Raw genomic sequence first — 14,650 nt, forward strand, 5'->3', positions numbered from 1 at the left:
AGAAGCCACCACCGCGCACCGCCGCGGGTGCGCTGAGGTTGATGGTATGTATGCGTCGGTATGTCGGATTCCGGTCGAGGTAACAGCGGTTTCTTAACGTTTGTTCTCCGGTTCCTTAAGTCTACGGTTCCGACGAGGGAGGAACCGCTCATAAATTTGTTCTGTGCCGCATGTGTTACCGCATGATTTTGCAGTGAGCGCTACAAGATTTAAAGCCTGAGTTGGCACTCTAGTTGTTTTATTTTAGCCTGGCTACAAGAAAATCATTTTTGACGCCTTCGGGATGTTTGATGACAATGGCGGTGGTGGTGGTAGTGGTTTTATTAAAAATATAGTAAAAAGGAAGGAAAAGATTTTTGCTAGCCCCGGCATCTGCCATCGATACTGAAGCACCTGAGCTGGGGCAGCGGAAATAAAGGATAGCAGGCAGAATGGAGAAATGAAATGAAAGAGGTAAAGGGACAGGACGAGAGGATAGGGGAGAAGTAATATGTACAAACTATTCACACAATAAGAAATGTGTCCAGGTTGTGCGCGTGATTAGTTCGTTTTAGAGGAATTAAATCACACACGCGCACAGCACTGTGTTGGTTACAACTGGAGTGGGGCGTCCAGTTATTAATCGTTCAAGGTAGAACTCGCGGCGCGTTCGGTCACTGCGTGTAACTACCTGACGGAGAACAGACGGGACGTCAAGCCCGTGTGTTCGAGGAATGCACAGAGGCTCACCAAAGTTCGCTCACGAGTGGTGGGCGTTCGAAGCGGTGGGCGTTCTTCGGTGGGCGTTCGAAGCAAGTGGACGTGTTTTTTAGCTCTCTGCTCCTTCGGACGCTGGGCCTAAGGCTTCGCGGCGTTGCGGGGTCTCCCCATGGAGGCCACAGACACCGTGAACGAGCGAAGGCCTGCGTTCGGCGGTGACAATCAGCAACACAGGGCAGGCCGCTCACGCTCACGATCACGGAGACGAACGCCATCCAGAGGAAGGTCGTCCAGCACCATTCGGCGAATGCAGGCAGAGATCGCTGATCTGCGGGACACGGTAAGGTGCCTGACGGCGGCGCTCATCACCACCTCGGAGAATCTTGAGTCCGTCATCGGGACCTTGGACGTGTCGCCGCCGGATCCACGCGTTCTAGCCTTGAGGGACGCCATGGCGCTCGCTCACCAGACGCAGAACTCCATGGCGACTCCCTCCCCGCCATTTCTGGCCACCCCTGCGCTTCCTGCCGCCATTGCTACACCTGGGGAACCGGCTGTGATGCCCTCTCCCCCTGATACTGCTGCTGCGGGCTCACCGCGGACACCTGCAGCCGAGTAGAGCATGTGCACCTCAATGGACGAGTCTGCTCTCCGGAAACGGCGACGCTCAACGGGGTCCGAGGAGGAGATGGACTCGGAAACCAAAAGGGACATCGTGGTGGCCAAGCGGGAAGCTCGAATCCCCCCCCCCCCGTCGTCACTGTTCCCTCTACCTCCACACTAGATGGAGCAGGGCCTTCCCAGCACGAGCCCCATGGAGCCCACCTCCAGCCTGCTGCTGACAATGGCGGTAGCCAACGTTTATAGATATTTGCTTTTTGGGGAAGGGAAATCGAGTAAAATCTGGGTCACATATCGGCCGACTCCTGCACCGCGCCGTAAGGAAAGGGATAAAGGAGGCACTGAGAGAAGAAAGAGCTGCCGTAGTGGAGGGCTGCGGAATAATTTCGACCGCCTGGGGAATCTTTAACGTACACTGGAGGCAAAACGCTAAGGCGCCCGTGTGCTGTAGGCGAATTCTTATTAGCAATTTGATGCAAGACATGAAGTGCACTGCTGCCGATGGCGTCAAAAATTATTTTCTTGTAGCCAGGCTAAGATAAAAGAACTCGGTGCCAACTCAGCCTTTAAATCTTGTAGCGCTCACTACAAAATAATGAGGTAACACATGCGGCACAGAACATATTTATCAGCGGTAACCTTACGGCTGCAGACTTGGCGTACACGCAATTGGAATTTATGCGTAGGTCTGGCATCGATTCTTTCTTTTCGTACGAACAGCACGCGTTGTAGCGGCGTTGGCGTTCTTGTTTTCAACCATATACTCCTGCGAGACCATCATGTTACCTACGATGCGCTTGGACGCGAGCTGGCGTTCAACTGCACGTTTAACGCACTTCGCCTGAAAATTCTTTGCATCTATGCACCTGCGCAGTCTAATTTGGTCAACTAATTATTTAAAGATGTAGATGCGTATTGAAGCGAAAAGCTTCACTACGTGAATCAACACCGCGCTTCGCGCGAGTCGGCGTGTGTCGGAGCACGGGTGACGTCACGCACGGCGCAGGTGGCCGCAGCCCACTCTTTCTCTCTCGCTCCCTAGTCACAACTGCGCATGCGCCACTATTAGCACCGAGCCACAAGTCTTCCGCCACTGCGCAGCGCCGCGCGTTTCCTCAAAATCCAACTTTAAATTTTCTGTTTACTCTTTCTTCTGTCCCTCCCTCCTTTATCCCTTCCTTTACAGCGCGGTTCGGGTGTCCACCGAGATATATGAGACCGTTACTGTGCCATTTACTCTCCTCAAAAACCAAACAAAATAAGTGAGCCGACTGCATTCATAGAGTTCATTGACGTTGACAACTTTGCAAAAGCCATTCATTTTCACGAAAGGAAGGGCGCACAACCGGCTCCGTGGGTCTGTGGAGACCTCAATCTCGCGTTCGCTTTGTATATCCTTGATTAGCTGAGCTAATGCACATTAATTTCTTTTCTTGGAGGACGTAACGTTGTGATTTTGGGCGATTTCAACTGTGGGCTCGACACGGTCGCTGATGTGCAGGGCCCCGGTAGGGGCAGACCGGACTGGAATGCGCGCGAGTTGCGCCATCTAGTCAACCAGTTCATGCACACGGACGCTTATGAGCTCCTGTATGGCTGCATCTTTGTGTGGACTTGGCGTCGCGGATTATCCTCGAGCAGGTTAGACAGGGCGTATGTACCGACGGGCCTTTCGAAGACAGTGTCCGCTGTTAACGTAATGACGCTGCCATACTCGCCGGTATACATATCAGACCATGGCCCCTTCTATCACTCGGGATTCCGGCGCCTGCAGTGTCTCCTCACAGACAATGGCGTTTGAATGCGCGCATTCTTAACGACACGAGAACGAAAGAAGGGCTAACGCGGGCCTTGCGTTTTTCGGTTGTTGGGGTCGTGTCTGGTGACTGGGACCATCTGAAGGAGCAGTGGCGTCACCATTGCGCCGCTTCTGGTCGAGCCCTTAAGGCTCGCGTCTCAGATGAGGTGCGCGTGGTTACGGCGAAGCTGCGTATTGCTCAGCGCACCCCGTCGTCTTCGTCGCTTATGTGCGCATGGACAGAGGATCGAGCTTTCGGAGAGTCTACAGCGTCTTTTACGAGCCTCCTCTTTGACAGCGGCTGCATGGCGTTGTTGACGAAGTCCAACTGCTCATTTTGAGGTGCTTCAATTTGCTCGCCAAGAGCTGTTGTACCCTCAAGGTGCCTTTGCTTTTATATCTTCCGCCAGGGTTGTGGCCAGCCAGTTGGCAGGAATTTCATTGCGTTTTTCAGCCATTTCCGGGATATTGCTCAGTCGCTCCTCTTGGTTGATCGCGATGACGTTTCCGCACACCCGTTTTTTTTTTGCAGGCCTGCTGCAGGTTGCCGCTGAACTTCATGACGGCTCCGCCAACATCAGGTGAAATCAAGGAGTCGTTGAATTCCATGAAACGAGGCTCGGCGCCTGGAGCAGATGGCCTTCCTGTGGAGTTCTATTTACAATTCTGTTTGTTTTTTTGTAGGCCCCGTTTTCTCGGTTGTGTTAAAAATCTGCTTCACTCCGCATGTCTTTCATGATTCATTTAAAAGCGGCCGCATTGCCCTTATTCCTAAAAAATCTAATTTCTCGACATGTCCGGCAGATTGGCGCCCAATCACCCTACTAATTGAGATTACAAAGTATTAGCAAAATTACTCGCTCGTCGTCTACGGGCTCTCCTCCCGTCCCTCATTTCCTGCCACCAGGTTTGCTCCATCCCGGGTCGTGAAATACACAAAAAAAAATCTTCCGTAACTCGAGATATGCTACAGTGTACTATACGGCGGCGCGCACAGGGTCTTCTTGTTTCCCTCGATCAAGAGAAGGCGTTCGACTATTTAGAGCATGAGTATATTTACGGTACACTTGATGCTTTCGGTTTCCCACCTTCTTTCGCGCTTCTTATTCAAGAGACGTACAGAGACATTTCAAGCACTCTGTTCCTCCATAGCCGGGAAAGTACCGCATTTGATGTCGGCCGCGGCGTTCGTCAAGGTTGTCCGCTCTCCCCCTTTTTGTTTGGCTTAGCATTAGAGTCATTCCTCCTGGCAGTCAATCACCACTTTCTTATTAGAGGTCTGGCTTTGCCAGGCAGTGAGAAAGTACGCGTCACCGCTTATGCAGATGACATCACACTCTACTTAGCTGATGAAAGCAGCCTGCTCGAAGCTTTAAACGTTTTTCGTGAGTACGCCTTCTTGTCGGGGGCTGAGCAGGCGAGGAACAACAAAGTAATACATTCCCGGAGTCGGTTCGCTTGCTTTTTTTTTGCACGACGGCCTGGATACGATGAGGTTTTACAGCTTGAGCTTGTTTAATTTAATTCCAAGGAGATCTGCGACAAAAAAAAAAGGTGCCTTGGCTGAATGTGGGCCCATTTCTTAGACCAGAGGGAGGCTTTCCTCGTGTCGCTAAGCGCATATTGCGTTATTTAAGTATTTTATGGCCTTGCACAAGAGCTTGCATTTAGGTTCCACGCACGACCTGCGCTCTGGTATGGTACAAGGTATAAAATTCGCCAGAATAAGCAAAATTACCCGCCTTGAGGGTCAAATTATCGAACTCCTTTCTCTCTATTTTAATTACGCCACTTCTTGAAGAAAAGAACAGTGCTAGACGTGTTGAAGACACCTGAAAGTTATTTATTGAAGGCTGAAATATCTTCTTTTCGGGCTACTTATTATTTCCTTATTTTCAATTCTTTAAAATTTTGGTTAGTACAAATGAAATGAACGTACACGTGAATACGAAATGTAAAAAAAATGTGTCAAAAATGGTAAAACACGTAAGACAGAGGCCATATTCTCATTCAAAGCGTCACCTACGTGGTCTAATCTTGTCCATCATGGGTCTAGAGTTCAGAGCAAATTTCTCTCGGGTTCTTCCTTTCATTTATTTCTCAACGTTACTATTGCCACACGAAACGTAACGGTAGTCTCATGATTGTTAGCTCATGCAACGTGTTTAAGAGAAACTGCCTAGTGGAGAAAAACCTCAATCAAGAGATGCAATTTCTCATTGTCCTCGGAGCAGGAAGAATTCTATTTTAACCTCGAAGTTTCTAAGAAAGCTGCACATATTTCCTTTGTGGCTGTACGGCTGCACTCGGGTGAATGCCAGCGACTAATTACTTCCTTAATCACTCGATTATTAAGCTCAGCCACTTACTCAAATTGTGTTGCTGCTTAAGTTGAAAAAGAATTGCCGGAACTAAACTAATGACAAACGATAACGGCGCCATAATCTGCACAGACTTCTACGAGAGGCCAGCCGTATGATCATAGTTGATTTAATACTTGGTGGTGACCTGAATTTAGACATGATGTGTGACAATATTCATACGCGATGTTTCAATGTTGTGGTTAAGAGCAATAACTGTGAAAATGTCATTTCTAAACCAACTCGTGTTACTTGTTCTACTGAAACTTTACTTGATCTCTTTATTACAAATTATGACACCTCATGTGTTGAATCAGAAGTACTGCTATGTGACATTAGTGACCACCTTGGTATATTTATGGGTGTTGAAAAGACTAACCGCCATAAAAAAACAAAGTCATGTCACGCTACCCAGTTCGTCTCTGAAAAAAGCTTAGAAATGTTCCGCGATGATATTAGCAACGCAGATTTCTCTGAGCTGTATTCTATGGAAGACTGCAACGTCGCCTATGAATTGTTTATTGATACTGTGAAAAAAGTGTACGCAAAGCATTTTCCATATGTAACCAAAAGGCAATCGACACGTATAAGAAAACCATGGATTACACGTGATTTATTAAAGCGAATAAAGAAAAAACACAAAATATACAATAACTTTATCAAATGTAGAGATCCTGCAGTGTTTTCAACATTTAAAGCCTATCGAAATAAGCTAAACAAAGATATTAGGCTTGCTAGAGATCGATATTTCTGTGAATATTTTGAAGGATGTAGTAATAATTCAGACCTGCTATGGAAAAAACTTAATTCGCTGTTGAAGCCCTCGAGAAAGGAAGGCGCTATTGAAACCATAACATATGGCGATAATGTCCTCACGGGTGCCGCTATGTCGAACGCTTTTAACAGCTTTTTCACAGATGTCACAAGCATGCCTTGTGACAATACTGACTACCCCTACATTAATGATCGCTTAGAAAATAGCTTGTTCCTTCATTCTGTTTCTGAGGCTGAGGTTGTGTCGGCATTTTTGGAACTTTCTAATAGTTCGGCCTGTGATGCGGACGATATCCAGGTCAAGCCAATTAAGTTTGTTATAGACATATTATCATCGCCATTAAGTTATTTATTCAACTTATGTTTTTTAAAGGGCATATTTCCAAATAAAATGCAGGTGGCTAAAGTAGTAGTTATTTACAAGAAAGGTGACAAGAACTCCCTTGGAAATTACAGACCTATTTCTTTGCTCCCTGTCTTTACTAAAGGCTTAGAAAAGCTTATCTTCTCTCGACTGCAAAAATTCATAGAAAAAAATGATATTATAACAGGATGGCAGTTTGGATTTCGGAAGAATAAATCCACTGAGCTTGCGCTTCTTCACGAGAAAGAATATATCCTAAACAGTTTTGAAAAGAAACATATCGTGCTAGCTACCTTCGTAGATTTCAAAAAAGCATTTGATTCTCTAAATCACGAACTGCTGATTAGAAAGCTTGAAATGTATGGAATTAGAGGTCTTCCTCTGCAACTTTTAAACTCTTATCTTTCTAATCGTGCACAATATACAACCATTAATGGTATTGAGTCTTCTTTAAAGAATATAAAATGTGGAGTGCCGCAGGGTAGCATATTGGGGCCTTTGCTCTTCAACTTATTTATTAACGACATAGTAAACATCACCGACCAAGCATCGTTTTTTATTTATGCAGACGACACAAGTATTTTCCTCTCAACGAATGACTGCGATTCCCTGATAGACAAAGGAAACAATATTTTATGCCAACTAAACACCTGGACAGAACTAAATGGATTAAAAATAAATGTGAATAAAAGCAAGGCTGTTATCTTCCGACCAAGGAATAAACTTCTGCATACAAATAAAAAGCTACTACTTAATTCAGAGGAGATTGAGATAGTAGAAAAATTTAAAACACTTGGAGTCGTTTTTCACGAAACAATGTCATGGGACCATCATGTAGATACTATCTTGCCTAAACTCGCTCGAGTCGTAGGACACCTATATCGCCTGAAAACAATGCTTCCTTCGAGGATTAAGGAGCTCATATACAAATCGTTGTTTTTGTCCCATTTAAATTATTGTCACCTTGTCTGGGGCATGACCACTCTGAATAATCTAGACAAAATTTATCTACTTCAAAAGAAAGCGATAAGGTGCATATTCCAGCTTAGTTTCAACCAGCATACAAACCAGTACTTTGAAGATGCATGTATTATGAAAATTTTTGACATCTATAGTTTTCAACTGCTTTCGAGATATAAGAAGGAGCTACTTCGTCATACTGATTATTTGGGGAGACTGGCCTCCCTAACGCCGAGCGAGAAGCTGTATAACACTAGACAACACTCCCCGTGGCAGACTAAAACTCCAAGAACAAACTACGGATTACAAATGATTGCCTTCCAGTTGCCTAAACACCTAAACACGTTACATCATAAAAATATTGACATAATTAGTACGCCGATCCGTGACCTTTGTAAACATTTCCTGTGTTTCAAAAATTAGTCTGCTTTTATAATCTTTTCATTTTTCCTTTTTATTCAGTGTTTGCATCAAAAGTTTGTAGTACTAATTTTGTTATTGTGATACTGTTGCACAATATGTATTCTTTGTTCCGCTGATGCCTTTGTATATGTAGGGGCCGAGGGCTCGTCAAGCCTTGCTGGCTTTTTTCCTCGGCCCTTTTCATCGTTGTGATGAATAAATCTCTATTATTATTATTATTATTATTATTATTATTATTATTATGTATCGGTAGTCACGAACCCCATCACCTATCAAGTGAAACAATGCTGATTTATAAGCTGAAGAAAAATTTAAAAAACGATATGAGAGCAACCCGCCGCGGTGGCACAGTGGTTACGGTGCTCGGCTGCTTACCCGATAGACGTGAGTTCGATCCCGGCCGCGGCAGTCCCATTTCGATGGAGGCGAAATGCCAGAGGCCCGCATACCCTATGATATCAGTGCGCGTTAAGGATCCCCAGGTTCTCGAAATTATCTACAGCCGTTTACTACGGCGTCCCTCGTAGCCTGAGTGGCTTTGGCATGTTAAACGCGGTAAAGCAAAACCAAATATATCTGAGAGATATTGAAATTATCCGCTTTGTAGTCGGCACTAATTAAAATACTTTCGCTGTCAGTTATCGACACGCGAAAAATGGCAGCGTTTGCTTGGGCAGATAGGGGCGTTGTGTTTCCATTGTATACGCTGCTCGTACTAAAAAGAAACTGCACGCATTTAGTCATTTGTAACTGAACCGCCGTGCGCCGAAAACGCTGCAGACCCATAGCAAGCGTCCGCTTTTCTTAAATAATTAGAGGCAACAGCACACCGGCGCACAAAAAAAATTGTATTCTAGCTTGCCGTCGAGAGTTCGTGTGAAAGCATGGAGTTCACTGCAGGCAGTGTAGAAAGGCCTTGCTGCCATCCGGGAGAAGACGCAAATCTGAAGTGCTGTCACCGAAAGTGACTTAATTTTAACCAAAGCTGCGCCCGAAGAGGACAAAAAGAAAGCAAACAACAGGCAGCCGGTAAAGGGCGTGCCGCCATGCTGCACTCGACATGCCCCGAATAAGCGGAGCGGCGGCCACGTGCTCAGCGGGCCATAGCCCAACTGCACGGTCCAGGCCCCACATCGATTTTGCGTTGGCTGATCGTCCGCCTACGCGCTGATAAGCCGACGTACGTCGCACCGGTTTCCGCTGGTAATCCCGGAGCGCAACGTGTTATGTATGCAGTTGCGCACTGCGCGCTCTGCAATCACAGCGTAGCGTGAGACCGCAGCGCTGCAAAAGTAATGCGTTCCCATGTGAACGTATACGCTATTTGTTCCGGATCACGCGGTTACGTGCAGAAACGAATGGAGTGTCCAGTACACGCACGTGGCGAAGCCGAATGCAGGGCTGAAGGCACTCTTTAGTAGTAGGCCTAAAAAAAAAGAAACTTTGTCGTGCGCCTATCATAATTCAGAGCGGTGTTTCCTTCGAGGTCCTAAATTAACTGCCTCCACAGCGACAGGCAGGTCAGAAGAGTCGTAGGCAGGTGTATCGAAGTGTGGGCGCTCAGCTCGGCACACTCGGAAAATACCAGGCATGTGCTTCGAGCGTATTTTCTTCCGTAAAAAAATCTTCCAGTCAGAATCTGTCTTTTCTTTCTTCCTGCGTGCGCTGATAAGCACGCCTAGGTCTTGTAGACTTCTATGCTTCCATGTTCTCCTACTTGAATTGACGTCGGAAATAAAAGCGACGCGCACGACGCATACTTTTTCTTTCAGCTTCCGTTTTCTATGTTACGCTACTGGACTTGAGTGAATAATACGAGAGCTTATGATTAATTCTCAAAACTTGAAATATTAATCACAGGTGCCCTGGACGCTCTGTATATTCCAGAAAAAAACGCGATCGAAATTGTAACCACGAAATTCCTCCCACCGGCAGCGACCGCCATATTGAATGCTCCCGCGACGCCACAAGGGCATACGCGGAGCAGCGTCGGCTGCTATCGTTGCTGAAATGGGCGCAACGAGGTCTCTTGTTCCTTGTACTTTCGTGGGCGATCGAAGTAGCATGCGATCCTCATATATGAGTGACTGCATGATCCGCAAAAGCGGTACCAGAAGCGTAGGCTTTCGTCGATACAGTTAGGGTCTGGTCACGTAAGCAGATTCAGCGCTCATCTGCGGTCACTGGGCTGGTCGATATGCAAATTCCGTCACAGACTCACCGGTCTGTCACACTAAACCGACGAAGACGCCGGAAGGGCTGACGACCGCGTTCGTAGTAATGTAAACATTGAGTCTAGTGGGAAGCAGTAGAGTATGGTGTGGGGGCTAGTTGGTATGACATTCTATAAATTTATAAATTAAAAAAACCCTAAAAACTTAGTAGAAACCTCATGCTAGCAACGATGACATATGCGAATACCTTCCCCAGCAAAGATGTGCTTTCATTCAGCGCCTCCGCATAGAATACAGCGGCGAGGCAAGCGACACATGCAAAACACCGCGGGACGGTGCCGCTCGTCGCTTGCCGCCTTCGCTTTGGTTTGTGCGGCCGAGCGAAAACTTGACGCCCAGTCAGGCGACGGCCTGGAAAACTGCGCCTATGTCTACCTCATCCGTATAGGAACAAATGAACCGAGCTGCCGCATTTCATATCTTCAAACTTAACACTAATCAACGGTACACTTTTACCAGATTCTTAAATTTCAGTCGACCGTACCGCCAGCCCTTTGTTGACGAGGCCTATACAGCGAATCCGCAGAATTCGTGTGTGCGACTTCAGCGATTGCAGAAAGCGAATTCACAAGTTTAGCGCATTCAAATGGCCGCCGAACGTAGTTCTGGCCACAGTGGCCTCAAAGCGGCGATTGCTTACATCGCAGGACGCCCGTACAACAAGAGAGAAGTGCCGATGTGACCCGATCTGCCGAGCATGTGCTGAAGGCAGCCGGCAGCAGTCGTCGGCGTCGATTTTGGGCAACAAATTTGGCTGTTTTCATTAATGCAAGCGGTCGCCGAACGGATCTCTAGATACTGCGATTTTAACTCAAGTATTGGTGGCATTGAAGGCAGCAGATACAATTAGCGGGAAGCGCCGGTTCTGCGCGAACCGTTTCCCTAGCAGGCGATAGCACCATCGGCGCTTATTACAGTGTTACCGTAGTGTGTAAACGAATAAAACTACAATTTGTGAGCAATAATAGGTAATATTTAGGATAAGGAGAGCCCACCTTGCGTTCGATGCCATGCAAACAAGCAGTACTGTTTGTGTACGGCTAAACAACCAGAGCGAGGGCTGCAGCTGTAAGTGTCGCATTCTGCAGGAACTACGCGGACGTACAGTAAACGCTAAATGTTGCAGTATTGTCTTGAAACATTCCTTCAGCGAATACACGTTTTTGCCTAACACTTGCAAGCAGCAGAAAAAAAAGGGGGCGAGTAGTCACATATAGCCTCGGTAGCCGGGCGAAATGCACGGAGGCGGCTATTGGTCGGTGCGGGCCGTGAAACATTCGAGTCGCGTTAGGTTTTGCCAGCGGCTTGGTTTTACAAAAGGTTTGTACCAGCCGAAAAGAATGAATGTTCGACTGACATACGCACGCACATAATATATCTACTCAAGCATGCACGAAGCCGGGAAGACGTCGCATTCGCACTTTTCTCTGTTTCTTTCGTGCCGCAAGCTTTACTGCCACCTTGTGGTAATTTGAGTTTAATTACCGAGCCGACGAATAGCGGGCAAGAACTTGGTAGTCAGCAACGGAGCACCACCGCCACGCCCTTAACGACGCACATCACGAAACGCATGCACCACACCTGCCGCTTTTCACATTCGGGAGCACTTGGCTGCTAATGAGACCACCACCGCAACATACGCATAACATGCTTATAAGAGTAAATAATACAGCAGGGGCCATCGATTTCTGTTTCTTCAACAATCAGAAGACTGGCGCCGCGAGCAAGTCCATTTTTCGCTCAACTCGCGTACTGTCCTGAAGGCCTCCGAAAAGAAAACACGGAATATGCATTTTATTTCGCTGAGATTTAACAAAAAAAACTTTTCAAGCCACCGCTGTGCACGGTGTGCATGCAGTCACCTCAACGCAGCGAACAGAGCGCAGCAGACGATGCGGAGCGAGCATGCCCTTGTGACGTCAGCGCTCAGAGAATGCCAGACCAACAAGCTGTTCGCAAAAGAAACGTTTTAAGCATACCTACAGCACCGAATCAACTGAAACTTCGGGAAATTGTAATTTGACGTGTTGGGAGTTAAATGCACTAAGCAGGGTATGCACGAAAATGGGATGCATTGGCCCCTTTAAGGCATGCACCGTTGCCTCTTTTGCTGTCAGTCTCATTCAACCTGTGACGAAATGCAAGGAAGAGCAAAGTAACAACTGTAAATAGACTCCCAGCAACCAAAGCATGCACTGTGGGCACAAGGCGGCGGCTGCGTTTCGATGGCGGCGAAATACAAATTCGCTCGTGCGTTTAATTTTCAGTGCATGTTTAAGAAATGGTCGAAATTTATCCGAAGCCCTCCACTACGGCGTGCCACGTTGTCAAAGCCTTGCTTCGTTTGCCGCGTAAAAAAAAATAATTCAAAGCAGTGCTTCTGACGCTGAATGCGGCTTGCCTTTCATACGTGGCCCCCGTATTTGAGTTGATGCCGACTTTCAGTTTTAATTGCTTTCATGTCCGCTCTCATCTTACCACACACTGCTCCACCCCACGGGTATAGTGCATTGAAGATACTCTCGGAAGCGCTTGGTTTTCGTAGCTCTAGGTACAAGCACTTATGTGCTCTCCTCAAGGTGCGCACAGGTGCACCTAAACTTATAATTACTATGCCTCACTTACCCGCGTTTATTTCAATCATATAGCGCGACACATGAACAACGTCAGTCTTGGAGTCGCGATGCCCAATTCGGGCGCTCACGTTCGCTTCTAGATTATCTGGTTGTTTGACACGAATGAACGCACGAACAAAGTGATTTCGGGTGTCAGCCGTTTGTTTTTAGTTTCGAATACGGCATCCCAAAAGATGTCGCCTCTACTGCCGATAATGCCAGACATATATGCCAGGAGTGCTTAGTACTTTATCGTCTGATTATTCGTTTGAATGCCCGTTATAAATTAAAGAAAAAAACGGAAGGAAATATAGTTGTCGCTGGCGATTAAGATATGCGTTACGTGTCTTCTGACAGCAAATCTTTGGAAGACCTTTCCACAAGGGCAAATGGTTAGCGTAGATTAGCTAATACGACTGCCGTGTAAGATGTATTACCAGTGCGCCGCTTATTTAAGAGTGTAGAGAGCCAGTTTGATATCGGTGAAAAGCGTTTAAATACGGCAAGATAATTCTGTTTTTTGTTTCTTTTCATCTGCGTGATCGTTCTTTTCTGGGAACTTATTCTCAGTACTCGCACAGGGTCGAAAAGAGTTCACTGATCTTTCGGTTCCGCGCCATGCAGCGGTGAAGTTGAAAGCGAAGGGATCAACATGAGAGCGCGCAGACGGTCTGCGTCGTTGTAACGATGGCACCGGGAACGGAACCACGAGAGTGCGACGAGACGGGAGGATGGGGAGCCAGGAACGCGCAGGACTGCTTTCCCTTTCTCCCCACTATTAGGAGAGCGGGGAAGCGCGAAGAGCAGCAAAGCAGGCCCAGCTCGACGCCGCGAGCGCAGCGTGAGGGATTCCACTGTTATGCTGGTCCGGATGTGGAAAGATGGGAAACGAAATAGCTTCCGCGGCTGGAGAGTGTAAACGGGCGACCACCTACTTGCGGCCGACCGATAAGGAGAACGGCACGAATCATCGAGTCATTTCACGTTTAGGTATTTGCGCTGGTGGACCGCGTCACATACCCGTCGCGGCAATACAACAGTGATAGGCACGCCAGCACCAAGACTACACTGCTGTGTATTGTGCCCATTGTCGACATTTTCGTGTAGTAAGAAATAAAGAAAAAGTATTGAGCAGCGACGTTACCCTTTCACTGGTTTTATAATTTGTTCCCCTTCTTTCTTTTCCTTTCTTTTCTTTTATTGTCACCATTGGCCTGGACAAACTGCCGCGATCTATGATCTCGCATCTTCATGTTGTGTAGCCTGCGTGTGAGCCTCTATGCGCGCGTGGGGTGCGAAGCCTTATGAAAACCCACAAATATCTTATTTTTTAGTGGTTTCTGAGGAACGGACATGGCGCAGTAACTGTCTAACTTCTGCAGGTGGATGTCTCAATCGCGTCGTGAGGAAAGGGATGAAGGTGGGAGTGAAAGAAGGAAAGAGAGGGGTGAAAGAGGTGCCGTAGTCGAGGGCTCCGGAATAATTTCGACCACCAGGGGATCATTCACGCCCACTGACATCGCACAGCACAAATATCTTCGAAATAAATAACGGTGCGTATATTTTTACATTTCTTGAGAGCATCAGAAAGGCGCTAGCATTGGCTTTAATTGAGCGATTATGTATCTTGCAGGTTGACCCTACACGCCTTCTCTACGTGCAAATTCTATACTATATTGAAGGTGAGCGTGCAAGCCATGCGCTTGAAAATGTCCTCGTCGCAATTCAATGACAAAGAATGGTGGCGTGACCTACTGTAGTCGATTTATTCACAGCCCCATTTGTGATGCCTCTGAAGCTAC

Source organism: Amblyomma americanum, chromosome 1 (assembly GCF_052857255.1).
Source record: "Amblyomma americanum isolate KBUSLIRL-KWMA chromosome 1, ASM5285725v1, whole genome shotgun sequence".
Taxonomy (NCBI): domain Eukaryota; kingdom Metazoa; phylum Arthropoda; class Arachnida; order Ixodida; family Ixodidae; genus Amblyomma; species Amblyomma americanum.